The 24,132-nt window shown below is 37.6% G+C and overlaps 1 protein-coding gene across 10 annotated transcripts in view; it reads left to right on the forward strand.

Annotated features, from left to right (window-relative positions):
- Positions 1 to 6,036: 6,036 nt before the first annotated feature.
- The window catches only part of BTBD10 (BTB domain containing 10), a 72,210-nt gene continuing 54,114 nt past the window's right edge, over positions 6,037 to 24,132 (forward strand). The window contains exons 1-2 of one of the 10 annotated variants that reach the window (XM_027115338.1): positions 6,067 to 6,206; positions 6,730 to 6,777. The gene's annotated coding sequence lies outside the window, so the exon portion shown is untranslated. Of the gene's footprint in view, positions 6,241 to 6,729; positions 6,778 to 11,393; positions 11,417 to 24,132 lie in introns of those variants that run through there. The other 9 variants (XM_027115336.1, XM_027115339.1, XM_027115330.1 and 6 more) reach the window with 9 other exon arrangements.

Genomic DNA, 24,132 nt, shown 5'->3' on the forward strand with positions numbered 1-24,132 from the left:
TAAGAACTCATTAGTTAGCCACAGCAATCAGACAAGAAAAGGAAATGAAAGGAATATAAATTGGAAAGGAAGAAGTAAAATGTCACTGTTTGCAGGTGACATGATACCGTACATGGAAAATCCTAAAGACATTGCCTAAACAACTACTAGAATGCATCAATGAGTAAGTTGCAGTTTACAAAATTAGTATACAGAAATCTGTTGCATTTCTATACACTAACAATGAACTATCAAAAAGAGAAATTAGGAAAACAATCCCATTCACAACCACATCAAAAAACAATAAAATAAACAATAAAATATCTGAGAATAAGTCTAAACAAGGAGGTAAGAGACCTGTACTCAGAAAACTGTAAGACAATGTTGAAAGAAATTGATGACACAATCAAATGGAAAGATATACTGTGCTCATAGATTTGAAGAATAATTATTGTTGAAATGAACTTACTACCCAAGGCAATCTATAGATTCAATACAATCCCTATCAAAATAGCAATGGCATTTTTCATAGAACTAGAAGTAACAATTCTAAAATTTGTATGGAAACACAAAAGATCCCAAATAGCCAAAACATTCTTGAGAAAGAACAAAGCTGGTGGTATCACTCTCTACAAAGCTACAGTAATCAAAACAGTATGATACTGGCACAAAAAACAGACACGTAGATCAATGAAACAGAATAGAGAACCCAGGAATGTTCCCAAATTTGTATGTCTATTCAAGTCCTTTGCCCATTTTAAAATTCAGTTATTATTATTATTTGCTATTTGCTGTATAGTATGGTAGCTTTATATTTAACTTAAAAAAAAATCTAACAATCTGTTTTCCAAAGTGGCTGTAATATTTTATGTGCATGCCAGCACTGTATGAGGGCTCTAACTTCTCCCTATCTTCATCTACACTTGTTATTGTCTGATGTTTTATTATATCCATTCTAGTGGGTGTGAAGTGGTATTTCATTGTGGTTTTAATTTACATTTACTTAATCACTAATGACATTGAGCACCTTTTCCTGTGCTAATTAGCTATTTGTATGTCTTCCTATAAAAGTCTTTGCAAATCTTTTGCCATTTTTTGATTGGGTTGTTTGTCTTATTTATTATTGAATTGTAAGAGTTCTTTATGTATTATGGGTACAAGTCCTCTGTATGATTTGCAAACATTTTTCTCCATCTATGGTTTGTCTTTTCATTCTCTTAATACTGTCTTTTGAAGCATAAACTCAAAAAGTTTCCATTTTAATGAAGCCCAATTTATCAATTTTTTCTTTTATGCCTTGTGCTTTTGGTGTCATATCTAGGAACTCTTTGCCTAACCCAAAGTCATGAAGATTTTCTCCTCTAATTTTTTTTAGCAAATTTATAGTTTTAGTTCCTATATTTAGGTCTATGTTCCATTTAAAGTTAATTTCTTTGTGAGGAGAGGATCTAAGTTTTCGTTTGTTTTGGCTTTTTTTTTTTTTTCTTTCCATACAGACATCCAATTGTCCTGGCACCACATACCATGTTTTTAAAAAGACTATCTTTTCCTGGGCTTCCCTGGTGGCGCAGTGGTTGAGAGTCCGCCTGCCGATGCAGGGGACACGGGTTCGTGCCCCGGTCCGGGAAGATCCCACATGCCGCGGAGCGGCTGGGCCCGTAAGCCATGGCCGCTGAGCCTGCGCGTCCGGAGCCTGTGCTCCGCAAGGGGAGAGGCCACAGCAGTGAGAGGCCCGCGTACCGCAAAAAAAAAAAAAAAAAAAAGACTATCTTTTCCTTACTGAAGTGAATTGTCTTGGCACATTTGCTGAAAATCAACCATAAATGTAAGGGTTAATTTCTGGACTCTCAATTCTATTCCATTGATCTATATGCTTAGCTCATTGCCAATACCACACCATCTTTTTAAAAAATTTTTTATTGGAGTATAGTTGATATACAATGTTGAATACCACACCATATTGATTCCTATAGCATTGTAGTAAGTTTTGAAATCTTGAAGTGTTAAGTTCTTCAACTTTGTACTTCTTTTTCATAATTCTTTTTGGCTATTCTATAGAACTTTTACATTTATACATACATTTTTGGATCACCTTGTCAATTTCCACAAAAAAAGCCTAAAAGCATTTGTCAAAAACTGTGAAAAGTCTGAGATTTCACTCTATTGCAAGCTAACAAGTTACAGAAAAAGTGTACAGACTCCTACTTTAATCTAATATTCCAAGGTCTTTTTGTCCCAATTTCAATCTTCCTATTCATTCTTTTTTTTTTTTTGCGGTATGCGGGCCTCTCACTGTTGTGGCCTCTCCCGTTGCAGAGCACAGGCTCTGGACGCGCAGGCTCCGGACGCGCAGGCCCAGCGGCCATGGCTCACGGGCCCAGCCACTCCGCGGCATGTGGGATCTTCCCGGACCGGGGCATGAACCCGTGTCCCCTGCATCGGCAGGCGGACTCTCCACCACTGCGCCACCAGGAAAGCCCTTCCTATTCATTTTTTAAAATATTTATTCATTTGGCTGTGCTGGGTCTTAGTTGTGGCATGCAGGATCTTTGTTGAGGCAGGTGGGATCTTTAGTTGCAGCATGTGGGATCTTTTAGTTGCGGCATGTGGGATCTAGTTCCCTGACCAGGGATGGAACCCGGGCCCCCTGCATTGAGAGCATGGAGTGTTAACCACTGGACCACAAGGGAAGTCCCGTAGTCATTCTTTTTAATTGCTTATTGTTGCCCTTACAAAATACTGAGTTTAGCTATTTAAATACATACCTTTGTTGATCTTTCCATAGGGATGCCCATTCCTACTATAGCTTCAAGCCAGACTCCTATCTATTCTTTAAGACCTCCAGATCAAACATCCTTCCTCTCCTCTCCTGTTTCTGCACCTTCTTCATATCTTCAGTTGGTAGTAATCTTTCCTATTTCTGACCTCCCATAGCACATTATCTCTATCTCTGTATGACCCAACTTCTTTTCCTTTTGTTGTTTAATTACACATCTTATTTTTTTCAGTAGAACCTGTATATTAATAATGTCTGTATCTCCCCTAGTATTCTTACACAGGGACTTGATCAATACACATATTTGCTGAATAGGGATACAGTTTTTTTTGTGTGTATGATTTTCCTGTTCCTGACATTAGGTGAATGTGCTCAAACCATAGTACAAAGAAATCCCAGGCTTTAAAGTTAAATAGGATTCTGGGTATGTGGCTTATCATTTAATTCTTTGAACAAGTATTCAACCAGAGGTCTATCTTATCCTCTGCTTTGAAACAATCTTGTGTTAACATGCTATGAAGTACAATAATATAGACAACCAAAAGAACTTGTTCATTCATTGTTTCTCCATGAAACTTCTCTTTATTTCTGTTCTGACCTCTTTGATACGTGGATTGATATTGTGGAAGGAAGACTTGCATTAAGGATCTGTACCTTAGCTCATTCAGTGAGCTAGCATTTACAAATTATTGTGCAAAGCAGGCTGTGATCAGTGGCATTACCTACTAGATGTATAGGTGCTACCATGCTCCCAAATATTTGAAAGATTAATTTTTTTAAGTGAATGACAGTGATAGCTTTATTAGATTCTTTCTTTCTTTCTTTCTTTCTTTCTTTCTTTCTTTCTTTCTTTCTTTCTTTCTTCCCTTCCTTCTTCCTTTCTTTCTTTCAAGAATAACAGAATAGGGCTTCCCTGGTGGCGCAGTGGTTAAGAACCTGCTGCCAACACAGGGGACATGGGTTCGAGGCCTGGTCCAGGAAGATCTCACATGCCACGGAGCAACTAAGCCCATGCGCCACAACTACTGAGCCTGCGCTCTAGAGCCCATGAGCCACAACTAGTGAGCCCACGTGCCACAACTACTGAAGCCCACGTGCCTAGAGCCCATGCTCTGCAATAAGAGAAACCACCACAATGAGAAGCCCGCACACTGCAACCAAGAGCAGCCCCCGCTAGCCGCAACTAGAGAAAGCTTGTACAGCAATGAAGACACAATGCAACCAAAAAAAAATTAAAAAAAAAAAAAAGAATAACAGAATAAAATGAACTATAGGCCCCTCAAAGCAAGTTTAAATGATTTGACCAGATTCCAGCATGGAATAAAGTTTCCATACTTCATCTGAAATCTTGCACTAATTCTTCCAATGTTTCCTGGAAAATTCCTAGAACTTGGAATAGAATGTGTGAATTATGCTAAGCAGAGCAACTGACTAGCTCACAACAGAGTTTGAACTACTTTTTCTAAAATTTTTAATTTTTTAAAAAATTGAGGAATTGACATACATTATATTATTTTCAGGTGTACAACATAATGATTCAGTATTTGTTTATGACCTTTTTTTTTTCTATTGGTACAGTGAGCCAAATGTCCCTATAGTATACATATACATAATAATATGAAAATAATATGTCTAAAGGGAGATTGGCAGAAATCCTATAGTAGAATATCAGGGTCTCTCTTTAGGAAAGAGAGACAGACCTCACTAAAACTTGGACTATACAACTACTTCTCTTGATCTTATCTTATAGAAGAAAGCTATGATAATAAATAAGTCCAATGAAGTTTTTGTTATTTTGTTGCCTGAGGGTTTTCCTGAAGTTTCTCCATAAGATACACCTGTATTACAAAACTATTAGATTCTTCTTCTGTCTTAGAAATCTTCAAAGATTTCCACTTTAGCAGAATGTGGCAATGATAATAACTTGGGATACTACGACAATAATCTGTTTCCCTTAGGTCTCTCATAGGTAGTGTCCTTAGGTGAGGACGAGGATGTTCACTATCCTCTATTGTGCAGCTCAACTGCTCATCTCCTTAGCATAAACACTGGTTTGAAAAACATTTTGGTTAGCACATGTAGAAGCCAGGGAGTTTTCCCTTCCCAACTCAACAGTGAGTAAAAGCTTTTCAGGACTTCCCTGGTGGCGCAGTGGTTGAGAATCCGCCTGCCGGTGCAGGGGACGCGGGCTCGAGCCCTGGTCGGGGAGGATCCCGCATGCCGCTGAGCCCATGCGCCACAACTACTGAGCCTGCGCTCTAGAGCCCATTTAAAAAAAAAGAAAGAAAAAAAAAGCCTTTCAGTAAAGTTCTTTCTGGCAAAATCTGTTTTCATAGCAAATTACTCAAACCAGGTCCTCTTCCTTTACGCTTCCTCTGCTTGCAGCGCTCCTACCACTCTTCTCAAAACTGGGTAACTCTTACTCATCCTTCAAGACTCAGCTCAAATGTCACTCCCTGGTGGAAGCTTCCTCAACATGGCAGACCGAGCCGGTTCCTCCTTCTCAGCTCACAGCTCGGCCTTTACCACTGTGTAACAGGATTATCTGTTTTCGGGTGGGTCTCGCCCCCAGGGTGTGAGCTTCGAGGTTGGGGACTGTGTCTTTCATTTTTCTGTTTGTGTAGTCCAGCATGTGACACACAGTAGGCTCAGTAAAGTTGAGTGACCGAAACTCTATTACCGGCACCTTCTGCCACAAGAAGCAATAATATCCCATCCAGGTTACTGTCGACGTTCCACAGGAGCCCAACTGCAAGAGCTCCAGATGGCACACCGGTTCCCGCCAACCCAGCGTTTAAAAACAAACAGCTGCGGACGCTAGGCAATAGAAGGTGGCCCTCACTAGGACCGCCTTTCCTCAACCCAGGCGGGTTAATACCCGCCAGCTGAGCCGCCAAAGGCGAGTTTGGAGTTCGCTCAGTTGAGGGAAACGCTTTCCTTGAGTAAACTCAGCGTCCTTGAGGTATTCTCCAACTCTGGGCTGGAGACGCTGTCCGCTTTTTTCTAACGGTGACAGGAAATCAAGGAAAAACGTGGGATTCAAAGATTTGGGGGGTAACTCTGCTCGCAGCCACTCAGATTCGAAGCTTGCGGTTGATCCCGACCTGACGTCTGTGAGGACCCGCGCCTTACACTCTGCGTCGCCTGCCCCCAGGCTCAACGCCCACCCCATGCAGCCACTCCCTCAACCGCCCGCCCTCTTCGCGCCCCGCCCAACTCCTGAGCGGCGAGCCACCATTCTCGCGAGAACTCAGCTAATCTCGCCTTTTTGAACAGCGGGATCTCGCGAGAAGCAGCTTAGGAGCCGGCCTGTAACCTGCTGGGGCGGCTCTTCTAGTCGCAGCTGCCGCAGCGTCCGCCGCCTCAGACACCTCCGGACGGATTCAGTTGTGGGGGAAGCGGAGGTGTCGCTGGCCCCGGCCTGTGGCTGGACACTCAAGGGGGACTACAGGTTCGAGGGTGACTGGACTCAGCTGGAGAACTCGGTGGGGGCGGCGTTGGAGGCTGGGCTTTGGTGGGGACGGAGGGCGAGTTTGGGCTTGAGAGCCGGACTCCTCTGGTGGTGGTCTGGACGTCCCGGACCCTGCTAGGGGACCGTGGGTGAGGTTCTGGGCTCTGGCCGCTGGCGCCCAGTTCGGAGAGGCAGGGAAGGGAGTTGGGTTTCGGGGGTGCTGTTTTTGGGTTGGGAGTCCTGAGGCCTTTCCCCGGAGATGAAGGCGGTACCCTTAACCCTCCTTAACAGGGCAGAGGAACAGTTGTGCGCCGCCCCTTTTCTGTCATCCTGGGTTAACGCCGCGAGGTCCTGAGGAGGGTGCATCACAGTAGGAGCTAAGGTGGCCCGAGTCTCGCTTTGGGTGAAGAGTGAGACCCCAATAAGGTGTTAAGTGGTTTTATGCTGTAATGGTATCACGTGCGGTAACGCTTTGTTTTCCCCAAACTTGCACAGAAAAGCTGCTTATTTTTTTCTTTTTCAGATTCAAGTCTCCTAACACCCTTTATCCTCGGGAATGGGGTGCAGGGAGGTGAGACATCACTTAGTGATTTGTTAGTGTGGGCGCAATGTGACCATCACTGGGCTTCACAGATTTCGTACTAATCTTTCTCCTCAGTATTTTGAGTTCATGATAAGTCACTAGTCCTGACATGCTAAAGATAGAGCATCACTCGCTTGTCGCTTTATGCACTTAGCATATAAAATTTACTTAAATGTTTTTTAATCTTTAAGAGTCTTCATGCTTTTTATTTAAATTAACAATATCAGAGAAAAATCACAGTATATTGATTTTCTTTGGACAACTGGGTACACCCCCCCCCCCTACAATTTGATCAAGACTTTAGAGAGGGAGTTACAGATAAATTTTGAATGAAATAGATTGTAGAAATTGGTATAAGAGATATAATAAGGAGTGCAACTATACCAGCCAAAAAAGTTTCTGTACTGGAGAGCCCGTCCAGGACTGAAGCCCAAGCCTTGAAAATGAGGACTCTAGTTGTCATTAGAATACAAAGCGGAAAGCAGTAGAAAATACTTGGGGGAGGATTTGATGGTGGATAAAGACTGTTAAAAAAGTGTGTGAGGAGAATTATTTTTGAAGGTGTAAATGTGTTTCATAAATTTCCTAACATTTCTCAGAGTTTATGACCTAACTGCTATTACACATAAAAAAGTGGGAAGGAAGGTTCTGAAGCATGGAGTATGGCAAGGAACCATGGAGTCAGGAAAGCTTTCAGTGTCTTGACAATGTTTTTGGGATTTCACCTTTTTTTTTCTCCCAAAAAAACTTTCAGATGGGCTTTTTACATTCTGTATGTCACCCTTCCACCAATCTGAATTTTTTTCTTTCTCAACCTTTCTTCTAAGCCTTGTGAAAATTTTTTATTATTAACCATGGAGTTACAAACCAGTATGTCCTGCTTTATGGCTTTTTACATTAGGTGGCTTAGTGAAGTGTTGAAGTGATCTGGAAAATATTATGCACCTTTCAGAGGAATAGGTTATGAATAGCAAACTCACATGCCTCCAGATACTACACATATGAAAATAAAAATGAGTGAAATACACTAAAGAGTTTATGCCTCATCTAAGAGGGATATCCAGTTCTCAGGTTCACCTGATCAGTGCCATAATGAATATGGGCCCAGTGTTCAGCCTTCTCAAGAGAACACAGGAAATCTAAATTTTTGCTTGCGGGTATCCTGACTTTTAAAAATATTGACAGCTACTCGAAACAGTTAAAAATAACTTCACGTGGCCCAAGCAAACCCAAACCTGTCAGTAGTTGTATCCTGCTCTCCAGGTTTGGACCTGTGTTATGAGTAAGAATTAATAAATTTTACAACTGGAAAAAAAAAGATTTAAAGTAAGTATGCCAATTAGTTTGGAATTTCAGACCTAGGAGTAATTGGGGGAAAATGTCAACTCTTAATTGAAAACAGGTGAGTTTAATAGGCAAGTTTAATAGCCTTTAAATATGGTAGGGCAGATTGAACTGATACTTAGTAATATTTTAACTGGAAATAACTGAAGAAAAACCCTCTCAGTATATATGGTTTAATAACTGAGGGTTCTGAGCAAAGCAAAGGTATCTTGTAAGGGAATTGATTCATTGAGAAGCCCTTTATTGTATTTGCGATTAATATGTAAAATAAATCTAGAAGACCCTCTACTGACTCCTATGGTTTTGAATGTTTACTGTTTGCTGTACCATCACACTTTGTCTTCCCAGTAATTGACTTTTATTGGAAGCAATATTGATTCCTTGGATTTTATTCCCTGGCTGATGGTGCAGGGGGGAGGGGCATCGTGAGGGGAAGAAATGGGAAGGGGAAAGTGTGAGGTGAAGCAAGCACTCATGTGTTTCTCTTTTACATTGTGCATTACAAGATTGATTTGAGTTAGCTAGTTTTTCTTGTTAAGAAGAATAGGTACTTTGATTGATTAAACACAGTGCCTTATACATAGGAGAGCTTAATGATATTTGTGGAATTGAGCCCCGTGGATTAAACCACATTTATCCATTAGTGGGAAGTACTTTAATCACATAATCTGATTCATTCTTAGTTGGGCTGCGGGGAATGGGAGTTTAGAGGTCAGTCCTAGGAAAGAAGTGAATCTTAGGCTTATAGAGGGCAAGGTGAAGTCTTCCATGGGAGTAAGGGTGAGAAAGGAGGCTAGGTGAAGGAGAGAGTTTGAAAAAGCAAGATAGAAATGGTCAAGTACCACTTAGTCTACCGTGCAGTTTTACAAAGAGCTCTGCTTTTTACAACTAAATTTATCATAACTTATGCAAAGACTACATAGAATATTGTTTTTTTTAATAGATCTTCATTGGAGTATAATTGCTTCACAATACTGTGTTAGTTTCTGTTGTACAGCAAAGCGAATCAGCCACATGCATACACATGTTCCCCATATCCCCTCCCTCTTGAGCCTTCCTCCCATCCTCCCTATCCCACCCCTAGGTCATGGCAAAGCACCGAGCCGATCTCCCTGTGCTATGCTGCTGCTTCCCACCAGCCAGCTATTTTACATTCGGTAGTGTATATATGTCGTTGCTACTCTCACTTCGCCTCAGCTTCCCCCTCCCACCCCATGTCCTCAAGTCCATCCTCTATGATCCTCTATGTCTACCTCTTTATTCCTACCCTGCAACTAGGTTCATCAGTACCTTTTTTTTTTTCTAGATTCCATATATATGCGTTAGCATACGGTATTTGTTTTTCTCTTTCTGACTTCACTCTGTATGGCAGACTCTAGGTGTGTCCACCTCACTACAAATAACTCAGTTTTGTTCCTTTTTATGGATGAGTGACATTCCATTGTATATATGCGCCACATCTTTATCCATTCATCTGTTCACCCACCTCCTAGAGTAACGAAATAGAGTATTGGTTTTTAATCAGGACTACTTTGGGAGTTTGCAGACTTAGTTTTCTTTCTTTTAGCCCAGTCTTCTTAGGTCAAGTTAGTCTAATACCTCTTCACCCAATCCTTGCCTCTCTCTGGTGTGGGAAGTGAAATAGGAGAAGATGTGTATTCTGTGAGATGTTCCTCTTTGAGAGTTTAAAAAACATCCTGAAGAATCTGTTATGTATTTTTGGAGATTATGTTTGTTGAAGGAAGAACCATCATTTTCCTCTCCCCATGTTTCTACATGACTTGTAAAGTAAGGAAGTTCTCTTGGAAGTAGCTTTCCCCCTTCTTTCAACTCCTTGGGTGAGATGCCCTCTCAAGGAAGGATTAGGTGAGGACTGGAGAAGGAATTGAGTATGCTTTTGCTCAGTGACATCTGGTTCTGTTTTTAGAGCTCTCAATTCTTAGGACATAACATTCTCTACTCCCCTGTAGGGTGGATTTATCTGAGCAGCCTGGACCCTATGAGGGAGAAGAAAATAAACGTATACAGTTCTAAGTTTAATTTACAATTGAAGTTAATAGGTAGCTGTTTTGGCCACTGATTTCAGCTATAATTTTACCTTTGTCTGACTCCTTTGTTTCTTTGTTGGTTATAAACCCACAGTAGGGGAGAAGGATGCTCATTAATGGAAGAAGAACTATTTTGAAATCTTGTCTCCTCTTGGATAGAATGTTTATTAGGGTTTAAGCTAATGTTGCATTTCCCTACTATGGCTTGCTCTGGTTTGCTTTGGCATCTTGAAACTGAGAACTGCCTTGTTAAGCAGGTAGCAATCTAGAGCTCAGAGATGGAAGGTAAGCAATCAGAATTCAAAGAAATCCTCTTTGGGAGAGGATTAAGAGGTTGGTAAATGTTCGATGTAAGCAGTGAGAATACAATGAGCTAAAATACTTGAAATAGTAGAAACTTGACATTAAAGAGGAAAGATTTTATGTGGAATATGTGACCTTATGTCACAGAAGATTTCTGAAGATTTGTAAGATGCTAAAATGTATCTATGCCAATAAAAGCATCTTTTTAAATCCTAATTAATAGTTTAATTATATTTTTCTGTTTAAAAATGTAAGATATCTGATTACATGGTACTTATTTTTATCTTTGTAGTTGAAATGAATGGTCTGTTAGTACTTTTGGTCATGAACTGAAATTAACATTTGTTATTTGGTTGAGGGTGAATCTGTCATAGTGAAGTACTAATTGAAGTACTTGATTAGAAACTATGAATAACACTTTTCTAAGGTCATTTAACATTGTAATCATACTTTTCTTTTCATTGTAATCATACTTGGAATACCTTATTTGGGATCACTTAGATCTGTGTTTAAAGCCGACTGTTAGCTTTATGACATAAGTTACTTAACTACTCTGAGCTGTTGTTGGCTCACATGAAAAATGGAGGTAGAACACAATTGTCAGGAGTTTAAGAATGAAATTAAATAAAATATACACAAGGGCTATGTAAATAGTAAAGTGAATATAACTTGTTAGCACTTTGTACTGTGTTTATGCTCAGAAAATAGCATACTGTCTGGTGATCTTAAGACACATCAGGGGAATTTACATTTACATCTAGCTGTCTCATTTGTAGGGAACAAATTCAAATGGCTATTTGCAGCCTTGACAATATGACTCTTCCACTGGAAATTACAAAAGTTTTTTTTTCTTTTTCTTTATTCTAGTCCACAATGAACAGGAGGAACCTCTTTCTTTTCATGTTGGCATTGACTATCCATTGACACATCTGGTATTCTAAGTAATCTTTTAAAAATTGAAATATAGTTGATGTACAATATTATGTTAATTTCAGGTATACTACATAGTGATTTGACATTTGCATATATTGTGAAATGACAATAAGTCCATTAACTATCTGTCCTGATAAAACTTACTGTATAATAGTACTGACCATATCCTTATGCTGTATATTACGTCTCTGTGGCTTGTTTCGTAACTGGAGGATTGTACCTCTTAATCCCCTTCACCTATTTCAACCCCCCACCTGTCTCCCCTCTGGATACCACCTGTTTGTTCCCTGTATCTGTGAGTCTGTTTTCATTTTGTTTTGTTTTTTAGATTCCACATATAAGTGAGATCATATGGTATTTGACTTATTTCATTATAGTGTAATACCCTCTAGATCCATCCATGTTGTTGCAAATGGCAAGGCTTCTTTTTTTTAATGGCTGAAAAATATTCCGCTGTATTTATATACCACATCTTCTTTATCCATTCGTCTATTGATGGGAACTTAGGTTGCTTCCATACCTTGGCTCTTGTAAATAATGCTTCATTGAACATAGGGTGCACATATTTTTTCAAATTGGTGTTTTTGTCTTCTTCAGGTAGATACCCAGAAGTTAAATTGCTGGATCATATGGCAGTTCTATTTTTAATTTTTTGAGAAACCTCTATACTGTTTTTCCTTCTGGCTGTACCAGTTTACATTTCCACCAACAATGCACGAGGGTTCCCTTTTCTCCATCCTTGCCGATACTTGTTATTTATTGTTTTGTTGATGATAGCCATTCTGACAGGTGTGAGGTGGTATCTCATTGTGGTTTTAATATGATTAGTGATCTTTTCATGTGTCTGTTGGCCAGCTGTATGTCTTCTTTGGGAAGATGTCTAGGTCCTCTGCCTATTTTTTAATTGGGTAGTTTGTTTTTTTGATGTTGAGTTGTATGAATTCTTTGTATATTTTGAATATTAACCCATTGTTGGATATGTTGTTTGCAAATATCTTCTCCCATTCAGTAGGCAGCCTTTTCAGTTTGTTGATAGTTTCCTTTGCTGTACAAAAGCTTTTTAGTTTGATGTAATCATATTTGTTTATTTTTCTTTAGTTTCTCTTGCCTGAGGAGACAGATCCAAGAAAATATTGCTAAGACTTATGTCAGAGAGCTTACTGCCTATGTTTTCTTATAGGAGTTTTATAGTTTCAGGTCTTACATTTAAGTCTTTATTCCATTTTGAGTTTGTTTCGGTATATGCTATGAAAAATTAGTACATTTTGATTGTCTGTATGTAGCTGTCCTGTTCTCCCAACACCATTTATTGAAGAGGCTGTCTTTTACTCATTGTATATTTTTGCCTCATTTGTTGTAGATTAATTGACCATATAAGTGTGAGTCCATTTCTGGGTCCTGTATTCTGTTTGTTGATCTGTGTGTCTGCTTTGATTTGTAGTGTAGTTTGAAATCAGGGTGCATGATATTCCAGCTTTGTTCTTCTTTCTCAAGATTGTTGGCTATTTGGGATCTTTTGTTTCCATACAAATTTTAGAATTACTAGTTCTAGTTCTGTGAAAAATACCATTGGTATTTTGATTTAGACTGCCTTGGGTTATATGGTCATTTTAACAATATTAATTTTTCTATGAGCATGGTAAATCTTTCCGTTTGTTTGAGTTGTCTTCAGTTTTCTTCAATGTCTTATAGTTTTCTGGGTCCAGGTCTCTTATCTCCTTAGATGTATTCTTAGTTATTTTATTCTATTTGATGCAGTTGTTAATGAGATTGTTTTCTTAATATCTTTTTCTGATAGTTTATTGTTAGTGTATAGAAATGCACAGATTTCTGTATACTGATTTTGTATCTTGCAACTTTACTGAATTTATTAGTTTAGCGGTTTTTAGTAATGTGTTTAGGATTTTCTATACTTAAAACATGTCACCTGTAAACTGGGACAGTTTTATTTCTTCCTTTCTAATTTGGATTCCTTTTAATTCTTTTTCTTGTCTGGTTGCTATGGCTAGGATTGCCAACACTATGTTGAATAAAAGTGCGAGAGTGGGCATCCTTGTCTTGTTCCTGATTTTAGATGAAGTGCTTTCAGCTTTTCACTGTTGAGTATGGTGTTGGCTGTGGTTTTGTAATATATGGCCTTTAATATGTTGAGGTATGTTCCTTCTATACCCACTTTGTTGAGAGTTGTTATCATAAATGGATTTGAAATTTGTCACAGGCTTTCTCTGCATCTGTTGAGATGATAATATGATTTTTATTCTTCAGCTTGTTACTGTGGTGTATCACTTTGATTTGCGTTTATTGAAAAATCCTTGTATCCCTGGGATAAATCCCACTTGATCATGGTATATGATCCTTTTTTATGTATTGTTGAATTCAGTTTGCTCATGTTTCGTTGAGAATTTTTGCATCTGTGTTCATCAGAGATACTGGCATGTAATTTACTTTGTGGTATCTTTGCATGGTTTTGGCATCAGGGTGATAATGGCCTTGTAAAATGAGTTAAGAAGCATTCCTCCCGCTTCAATTTTTTTGTAATAGTTTAGGAAGGATGAGTGTTAACTCTTCTTTAAATGTTTTGTAGAATCCACCTGTAAAGCTGTCTGCCTGGACTTTTGTTTGTTGGGAGTTTTTGTTTTTTTTAATTGATGCAATTTCATTACTGGTAATTGGTCTGTTCATATTTTTTTTATTTCTTCCTGATTCATTTTTGGGAGATTTTTATGTTTCTAGGAATTTATCCATTTCTTCTAGATTGTCCATTTTATTGGCATATATTTGTTCTTAGTAATCTCTTACGATCCTTAGTGTTTCTGTGGTGTCATTTCTGATTTTATTTCTTTCATTTCTGATTTTATTTATTTGGACCCTCTCTTTCTTGATGAGTCTGGTTAAAAGTTTATCAGTTTTGTTTATCTTTTCAAAGAACTCGTAATTTCATTGGTGTTTACTTTTTTAAAATTTTTAATTTTTTTAGTCTCTATTTCATTTACTTCTGCTCTGATATTTATGATTTCTTTCCTTCTCCTAATTTCGGGTTTGTTTGTTCTGCTTTTTCTAGTTCCTTTAGGTGTAAGTTTAGGTTGTTTATTTGAGAGCTTTCTTGTTTCCTGAGGTAGGCTTGTATCACTACAAGCTTCTTTCATAGAACTGCTTTCGATGTGTCCCAGAGATGTGGATTGTTGTATTTCCATTTTCATTTGTTTCCAGGTATTTTTTGATTTCCTCTCTGATTTCCTCAGTAAACCATTGGTTGTTTAGTAGCATGATTTTTTAGCCTTCCCGTGTTTGTGTCTTTTGTAGTCTTTTTCTTGTAGTTTGTTTCTAGTCTCATACTGTTTGCAGAAAAGATACTTAATATAATTTCAGTATTCTTAAATTTATTGAGGCTTGTTCTGTGGCCTAGCTTCTGATATGTCCATTTGTGCCAAAAAGAATGTGTATTCTGCTGGTTTTGGATGAAATGTTCTATACATATCTATTAAATCCATCTGGTCTAATGTGTTATTTAAGGCCAATGTTTCCTTATTGATTTTCTGTCTGGATGATCTGTCCATTGATGTAAGTGAGGTGTGAAAGTTTGCTACTGTTATTGTATTAGTGTCAGTTTCTCTGTTTTTGTTTATTAATATTTCTTTTATGTATTTAGGTGCTCCTGTGTTGGGTGCATATATATTTACAATTGTTATATCCTCTTGTTGGCTTGACCTGTTTATCATTATATAATGTCCTTCTTTTACTCTTGTTACAGTCTTTGTTTTAAAGTCTATTTTGTCTGATACAAGTATTGATACTCCAGCTTTCTTTTCCTTGCCACTTGCATGGAATACCTTTTTCCATCCCCTCAATATCAGTCTGCATATAACTTTAAATCTGAAGTGAGTCTCTTGTAGGAAGCATATATATGGTTTTTTCTTTTTTTTTAATCTGTTCAGCCACTGTCTTTTGAATGGAGCGTTTAGTCCATTTACATTAATTACTGATAGGTATATACTTTTTCCATTTTAATTCTTTGCTGGTTGCTTTTGTAGTTCTTTGTAGTTCTTCTCTTCTTTTGCTTTCTTCTCTTGTGTTTTTTTTTTTTTTTTTTTTGCGTTACACGGGCCTCTCACTGTTGTGGCCTCTCCCGTTGCGGAGCACAGGCTCTGGACACGCAGGCTCAGTGGCCATGGCTCACGGGCCCAGCCGCTCCGCGGCATGTGGGATCCTCCCAGACCAGGATTGCACCTGTGTCCCCTACATCGGCAGGCGGACTCTTAACCACTGCGCCACCACGGAAGCCCTTTCCCTTGTGATTTGATGACTGTCTTTAGTGTTATGTTTGAATTTTATTTTTTTGTGTGTGTATGTATCTATTATAGGTTTTTGGTTTGTGGTTATGATGAGGTTAACAAATAGCTATATGCACGTGTGTGTGTGCACACACACACACGTATGTGATTGTTTTAAGTTGATAGATCTCTTAATTTTGAACAGATTCTAACCACCCTGAATTTTTACCCCCTGCACATTTAATATTTTTCACATCATATTTAAAATCTTTTTGTTGTTGTGTCTTATTATGGATATATATTACTACTTTTGTCTTTAGCCTTCCTATTAGCTTTATAATGGTTGATCTATTACCTTTACTGTATGTTTGCCTCTACAAGTGATATTTTTCCTTTCATAATTTTCATATTTCTAGTGGTGGCCTTTCTGTTTAGAGAAGTTCTTTCAACATTTCTTGTAAAGTTGGTTTAGTGATGCTGACCTCATTTAGGTTTTGCTGGTCTGTAAAAGTCTGTTTCTGCTTCAAATCTGAGTGATAACCTTGCTGGATAGAGTATTCTTGGTTCTAGGTTTTTTTCTTTCATCACTTTGAATATATCAGGCCAGTCACTCTGGCCTGCAGCTTCTTCTGAAAAGCTGATAGTCTTTTCGGAGTTCCTTGTATGTAACTAGTTGGCTTTTCTTTCACTGCCTTTAAGATTCTCTATCTTTAACTTTTGCCATTTTAATTATAATTTGTTTTGGTGTGGACATCTTTGGGTTCATCTTGTTTGGGACTTTCTGTGCTTCCTGAACCTGAGTGTCTTTTCCTTTCCTAGGTTAGGGATATTTTCAGCTGTTATGTATTCAAGTAAGTTCTCTGCCCTCTGTCTCTCCCTCTTCTCCTTCTGGGACCCCTATAATGTTAGTATGCTTTATGTTGTCCCAGAGGTCTCTTAAACTAAGCTTATTTTTAAAAATTCTCTTTTGTTTTTTTCTCTTCAGCATGGGTGATTTCCAGTACTGTCTTCCAGATTGCTGATCTGTTTTGCTGTATGATCTAATGTACTGTTGGTTTCTTGTAGTGTATTTTTTATTTCACTTTATTGTATCTGTTTGGTCCTTCTTTGTATTTTCCAGCTATCTGTTTGGTTCTTCTTTGTATTTTCCAGCTATTTCCAGCTTCTCACCATGTTCATTCATTCTTCTCCTGAGTTTGTTGAGTATCTTTATGATCACTACCTACCTTGAACTCTTTATCAGGTAGATTGTTTGTCTTCACTTCATTTAGTCCTTTTTCTGAGGCTATACGTCTTGTTCACTCATTTGGAATATATTCCTCTATCTCCTCATTTGGCCAAATCGCTGTATTTCTTTTGGTGTATTAGGTAGGCTGCTTATGTTTCCTGATCTTGAAGTGGCCGCATGTAGGAGATGTCCTATGGGGCCCAGCAGCACACTCCACTCTGGTCACCAGAGCTCTATGCTCTAGAGGTGCCTCTTATGTAGGCTGCATGAACCTTTATGTTGTGCTGGGGCTGAGTACTGTGATTGTGCTGGTAGGCAGGGCTGTCTGCTGTCCAGTTAGCTGTGCCTTATGTGGTGGCTGCAAGCCTCCTGGAGGGCAGGGTTGGCTTCTTGTGTGGCTCTCTACAGGGCCTGGTGGGCACAGGGCTGGTGCTGGCTCATTGGAGGGTTGTGTTGGGTCCCTGGCACTAATTGGCTAGAGGGAGGATTCCAAAATGGAGCTTGTCTGTACTGGTGTTATCATGGTAGAACAAGCTGCACAAAATGGCTGTTGCCATCATTTCCTCCCCCAAGGGGTGTCCCATTTGCCTCCTACCTCTCTGGGAGGCTCTCCAAGATCAGCAGGTGGGTCTCGCCCAAGCTCCTTTCAAACTATTGCCTCTGGTCTGGGACTTGGAGCATGTTGAGATTATGTGTGCTCCCTTTAAGAGCAGAGTCTGTTTCCTAACACCCCTTCCCCACCTCCCATGCTCCCAAATATAAGCTCTCCTGTTTTCAAAGCTAGACATTCTGGGGGCTTGTGTCCTGGTGCACAACCCCTTGGACTGGGGAACCTGCTGTGGGGCTTGGACCCATTGCTCCTTGGGGAGGACCAGTTGTGATATTCCTCCCATTTGTGGGTTGCTGACTGAGTGATGTGGGTCCTGACAATACTGTGTCTCCGCCCCTCCTACCCCTCTCATGTCGTTCCTTTATGTCTTTAGTTTTGGAAAATCTTTTCTGCTAATCTTCAGGTTGTTCTTATAGATAGTCGCTCTGTAAGTAGTTGTAATTTTGGTGTGTCCGTGGACAGAGATGAGTTCAGGGTCTTCCTACTATACCATCTTGGCCATCTCCTCTATTCTCTGTAATTTGAATGCCAGGTGGAACAGTAGAGAAAAGAGAATATATTGTAGAGAGAAATGGCATGACATTTTAAAAACCGTCTATTGGCATACTGTTAACATCTCTAAAAATTTTTTTATTTTTATTAATTTGGATTATTTTTCTTTAAGATCTTTGACTGTCATTGCTGGTAGCAGATGAATAGAAAATTATCCTGAGTTTTCTATTTGTGGACTATGTTAAAAATAAATTTAAAAGCTCAGATACCTGAGGAAGTATCTCAGGGCATAATTGTGCAACAAAATGTTTTTATACTTTTCTCATTCTTAGATGGTCATGCAAATAGTGCTGAATTATTTTAAAGGTAATTATTTCATTCAGGGCAGTTTGCTTTATACAATGCAGGATTGAATTTTATTTTTCTCACATCTTGAGAGCAAGCAATGCAGTCTGCTCTGTCCTTTTGTCTCCTAATTTGTTAATTTAGAATTTTCCTAAAGAAGTTCCTGTAAGATGGGTAACTGTGGGACACTATTATTTTCTTCTTGTTGAATATTCCAAATTGCGTGAGTTTCTCTTTTCAAAGAGAGAATATTTAGTTATTAAGAGACTAGTGAAGTTATAAAACTGTAATACTGGAAGTATTTTAAAATCATTAATACTCTAGTGTTTGGAAGAGATAACTAAACTGCAGATTAGGCCTCATTACCTGAGTTTGATAAAACTTATTTATCGTACCATATGAAGAAAACAGCAAAACTTCCATTTTTACTTATTTTTTTAACTCAATCTCTTTTTCGTTTTCATTTTTTGTGTATGTGTAATATATACATAGTACTATTTATATACATGTATGTGCATTGTTTATATATGTATGTGCAGCTACTCAAGTTAGTTGAATTGAAAACATTAAGAAAGGGAAAAAGTGTCATATTTTAGAATAAGAGTGATATGACATCTTTGATCATCTTTGCTTCCCTAGTGAATGATACTTTTTAACAGTAGCCTTGAATACTTGTTGGTTTTGAAATTGTTTTATGAGTACTTTGAAAAATTACTTATAAAAGTAGATTATTTGGAGTAATTTCTTTCTGAATATGAACATGCAATGTATTGCATGCAATTTGGGACAGTCACCAAAAAGCAAAGAAGAAAATGGCATCTTAATCCCATGACCCAATGATAATTGCTTCCAGTCATAAACACATGTATACACATACACGTGCATACACACACACAATTGGGATCATTCTGTATGTAATGACTTAAATTTTTTATTTTGAGAAATTAAAATAATATAACAAATACATAACTAGATTTAAAAATGAACATTCCCTTCCTCCTCCCCTTCCCCCTTTCCCTCTCCTTCCCCTTCCACTATAAATTCTTTGATAAACATATTTCTCAGGATAAAAATTTAAAAGTGGGATTCTTGTGTTAAAATGTGTGACACCCTTCAGGTTTTACAGTTTATATTCCCACAAGCCTGAGTAGCCTTTTCCCCTCTTCTTTAGCCATCACTGGTTATCATGAAAACAAACCAAGAAATCTTTGACAATTTGATCAGTTAAACATCTCACATTTAACTTGGGTTTCTTATATTACTAGTGAGGTTGAATATTTCCTCTTTTCCCCTTTTTGGCAGCCAGTATTCTTTTTGTAAATTGCTAACTTAATGAACTCTGTGTGTTTTTCCATCACAGTGTTCAGATTTTTTTAATATGGATTTATAAATATTCCTTATATTTAAGATTAAAATCTTATCTATTTGTTATATACATTTTTATAGCTTTTCATTTATCTTTTATAGTTTGAATTTTTATGTAGTCTAACCTAATGCTTTTTGAAAGTGGTCTGCAGTCCCAATTCTGATCCCTGATGAAGTTTTCACTAGTCTTTGTTGCAAATGTGAGCATAAAGTGTCTGACTGCACGTTCCTGTTTCTCATATTTTTTTTCCTCTGATTTGAGGCTTAGAAATTCCTTCTTTATTCTGAGAGTCAGATAAATGTTCATTTATATTTTTTTCTTAATTCTTTATGGTTTTGTGTTCTACTTTTATTTTTTTTTAATAATGTGGAATTTGGGAGAGATAATATGTGAGGAAGGAAAGGATCTTCTGCCGAAATAGTTGATCAATATTTTAGAACCTCTCTATCTAACCTTGAATCTGTCATCTAGCTATCTGTCTCTTAGTGATTTGAAATGTGACCAGTAGCACTTTTTATTTTCTGGGCATAGCGTTTTGATGGGTTGTGTATTAAACTGGAGAGACAGTATAGTATGGTGGAAGAAGCACTGAATTTGACTGTACAGATATGTATTTGAGTCCTAGTTTATTTATTAGCTATGTGACATAGGCAAATAACATAATCCCTTTAAGCCAGTTTCTCAGTTTTTAAAAAGAAATCACCTTTATATAATAGAGGATACCTCTTGTGTCTTGTAGGCTTGATATATGGATTAGTGTAGAAAATGTATATGAAAATCCACCTTATTATCCAAGGCTTCCTGAATTAGATACTAGCATCTAGCTCCTGTACCTCTATCCTGCTTGAAAAATCTCACTGCATATTTTGGTATAGTTCATTTAGTGCTGAGGCATATCTCATACCTACCACCAGTCTGGTAACCTTTCCAAAGGAGGATGGTTTGAGCTTATTGTTCGGAACCCATTCTGATATGTATTGGTCATTGCTTATTATTCTATCATATATGGTAGTAACAGCCACATATGGCTATTCAAATTTAAGTGAATTAAAATAGAAAATGGAAAATTCATTTCATCAATTGTACATTTCAGGTGTTTTATAGCTACATGTAGCCAGTGGCTACTTTTTGGACAGTGCAGACGTAGAACATTTCCATTATCAGACAAAGTTCTGTTGGGTAATACTTCAGTCTAGAACTTGAATCATACTTAGGGCCTTTTCTAGCCTATTGAATTGAGGGCAGGTAAACAAGCAAAAATCTGAAAGGAATGGAAGGTAATGGGTTAATGAATGGGTCAAAATGCAACAGCATATTAAAAGTTATATGAAAAATGTAACTTATTAAAAAAGCCTCTCAGAGGGAAAAAGAAAACATTGTTTGAGTCTGACTTTGTTTAAAGGGTGCTGGTTCTTAGGAGTTGAATGTAATCTCCTTTGATTTAGGCACTTCATCAGCTTATTGGAGATTTGCCTATATTAAATTTTACGTCAAGGTGATTTGCTTCAACTAAGATGTTTCCGGTTTTGAAGGCAATACTAGTTAGTCATAGAAGAAAAGGAAAAATAGGGACATATGCATAGAAAATAAAACATTAAGTTTTTTTAGAAAATTAAAAAAATCATATATGCTTTTTAGTGAGTTTTAAGAATTGAGCACTATAAACAGCATCTAGTTCATTATAATGCTAATTATGTAATGTAGGTATTTAGAAAATGCCTAAGATAGGGAAAGATTTTCAAACATTGATTGAGCTGTTTAAGGTGGGTGGGGGAGTAAATGAAATGGTTCTTGAAGTGTTAATATCTTAAACAAGAAATCAGCAAAATTTCAGTAGAAATTCTATAACAGTAATAAAATCAATGAACTCAGAGATTTTATCTCCAGGTCACCTCTGGAAGATCAAGGGCTGAATATGAGCTGACTTTGGAAGTCTTACATTTTGGTGGATTTGATAAGGAATTCCTTTAAATAGACAAAGTACCCTACTTTTAGTGGAAAATTCATGCAGTTTTATTAAATCTGTTTGTTAGTGTATCCCTAGCAGTTAGCAAAATGCCTGAAAAGGTACTAAGTACTCAATGAATAGATTTTGAATGAAAGCATAAGTCAATTGAATTTGATATCCTGGAACTAGTTACATAAAATTTAGTCAGATATAATCTAACTGATATAATCAGGATACAAAAATATCCTGAATAAAGTTCTCAGCTTTATTTACTTGCCTTATTTTAACTGCAGCAAATAAGAAAAATATAAGTCTTGACATTTGAAAGTGCTTCTATGAGATTTAGGCAGCTTTGAGGAATCTTTTGGGGAATATTAGGAGTCATTTGATAATATCTTTAAAAATGTTTCCAGGGGTATTTGTTATGTTCCCTCTTTTAACACCATTTTCTTAGTGTATAGTTCCTAAGAGCAAGTATTAGCATTAGATACTTCTTGCTCGTTTGAGGATGAGATTCACATGATTGGTGGGTATGATTATACAATATTATTCTTTTTAAAGACAAGCAACTAAGTTAAAGACTCCCTATAAATCTTCATAATTTGCATTTCCTTTTCTCTAGTGTATTCTGTTAAATGAAATGCCTTTGGTTTCTTTCATCTTAATTTTATTAATGAGAACATTTTGTAAAAGTTTACATATAGCGTGTATACTAAGCTGTGGGAACACACATATGAGTTATCCTTTGTTCTTGCCCTCAAGGAGTCTTACAGTTTAAGGGAAGACATGTGGCAGAAACATATTCTACCAGTGCATAATGATGGAGTTCAGAACATGCTACCCCAAAGTATGGCACCTTCACATATTGAATATTTTAAGCAGAAGGAATTAGAGCAACAGCATGTGCTGGAGGAACTTCTGACCTGCCTCTAAAGCAGGTCATAAAACCCTCATGAGAGGTGTCCCTATGCCTAGAGGAAAGGAGCATCTTTAGCTCCAAAGGTGAAGGAACATAGAAATCTGAACGAGAGATAATGCTAGTAAGTTTTTGTCAATTTACTATACTCTTTCCATGATATTCCAGTCTTCATCAAACTTGGCATAAGAACACTCAGGTTTGTTTCTTCGGGCCTTCATTTGCTTATGAAGGCTCCAGTGTTGAGTAAAGTTTACATTAAATAAACTTGTATGCTTTTCTCTTGTTAATATGTCTTGTTACAAGGATCCCAGTTGAAAATTTAGAAGGGTAGGGGAAAAAGATATTTTTCCTCCCCTACTATATGTATTGACCGTATTTAAGCAATCAGAAACAAAAAACAAAACTATAGGTAAGCAGTAAAATTAAACAAGGAAGAAAATTTTGATAACAAAGCCATTTCCAAATACTTAACGGTAGCCCCCCCTTCCCAATTATGAAAACAATGTATGGTATATTCAAATAGTATAAGAGATACAATGAAAAGTAAGTCTTTCTCTCATTTCAGCCTTTCCTCAGAGGCAACTAGTTAGAAGTTTTATGTGTTATTTCTAGACATTTTAAAAAACATATAAAAACATTGATGAGTGTTTGCATACATATTTTTAAAATATATTGGAGTATATAATACATATCTGTACTATGCTTTTTAGCATAACGTTATATCTTGGAATGTTTTTCTTATCAGTATGTATCTCATTTTTACTGGTTGCATGATACTGTGGAAATTTTTAACCAATTCATTTCTGGCGAACATTTAGATTGGTTCTAGGTTTTTGCTGTGACAGGTAGTGCTGTGAAGTCAAGGAGATAAAAGAGATGTACGTGTTGTGTGTGTGTGTGTGTTAGTATAGTGGTATGTATAATTAGAACAAGGGCTGAGCAGAATCTTAAACTTTCAGTGACGTACCTAGGCAGAATGTGTTGGACAATAAGATAGACCCTAAAGTAGTTCCCATGATCCCTGCCTCCTGGTGTTCGTGCCTTTGTATAATCCCCTCGCCTTGAGTGTGAGCAGAATTTGTGACCTCCTTCTAACCAAAAGAATATGCTAAAGGTAATGGAATGTTACTTTCCTAGTTATCTTATATAAGACTCCATTTGGCTAGCAGACTGACTATCTACATCATTGGCTTTGAATCCTACTGCCATAAGGAAATGAATTGTTACAATCTCAGTAACCTTGGAAGTGGATCCTTCCCCAATTGAGCCTCCAAATGAGGATGTAATTATGGTTGACACCTTGACGTAGCCTTGTAGAGGACCCAGCTAAACTATGCCGGATTCCTAACCCACAGAAACTAAGATAGTATATGGTATTGTAAACCACTGGGTTTGTGGTAATTTGTTATGTAGAAAGGAGGTTGTTATGTCCAAATGAGAGAAAAAATTTAATTTTAAGCTTCTTGGATACAGCAAGAATATTCTGGTAAAAATAACTGAAGGAGTTTTCAGAGAGGTTAGAAACTAGGATGATTT

Source organism: Aethalodelphis obliquidens, unplaced genomic scaffold (genome assembly GCF_003676395.1).
Source record: "Aethalodelphis obliquidens isolate GAN/ISIS:26980383/991018 unplaced genomic scaffold, ASM367639v1 scaffold14, whole genome shotgun sequence".
Lineage (NCBI taxonomy): Eukaryota > Metazoa > Chordata > Mammalia > Artiodactyla > Delphinidae > Aethalodelphis > Aethalodelphis obliquidens.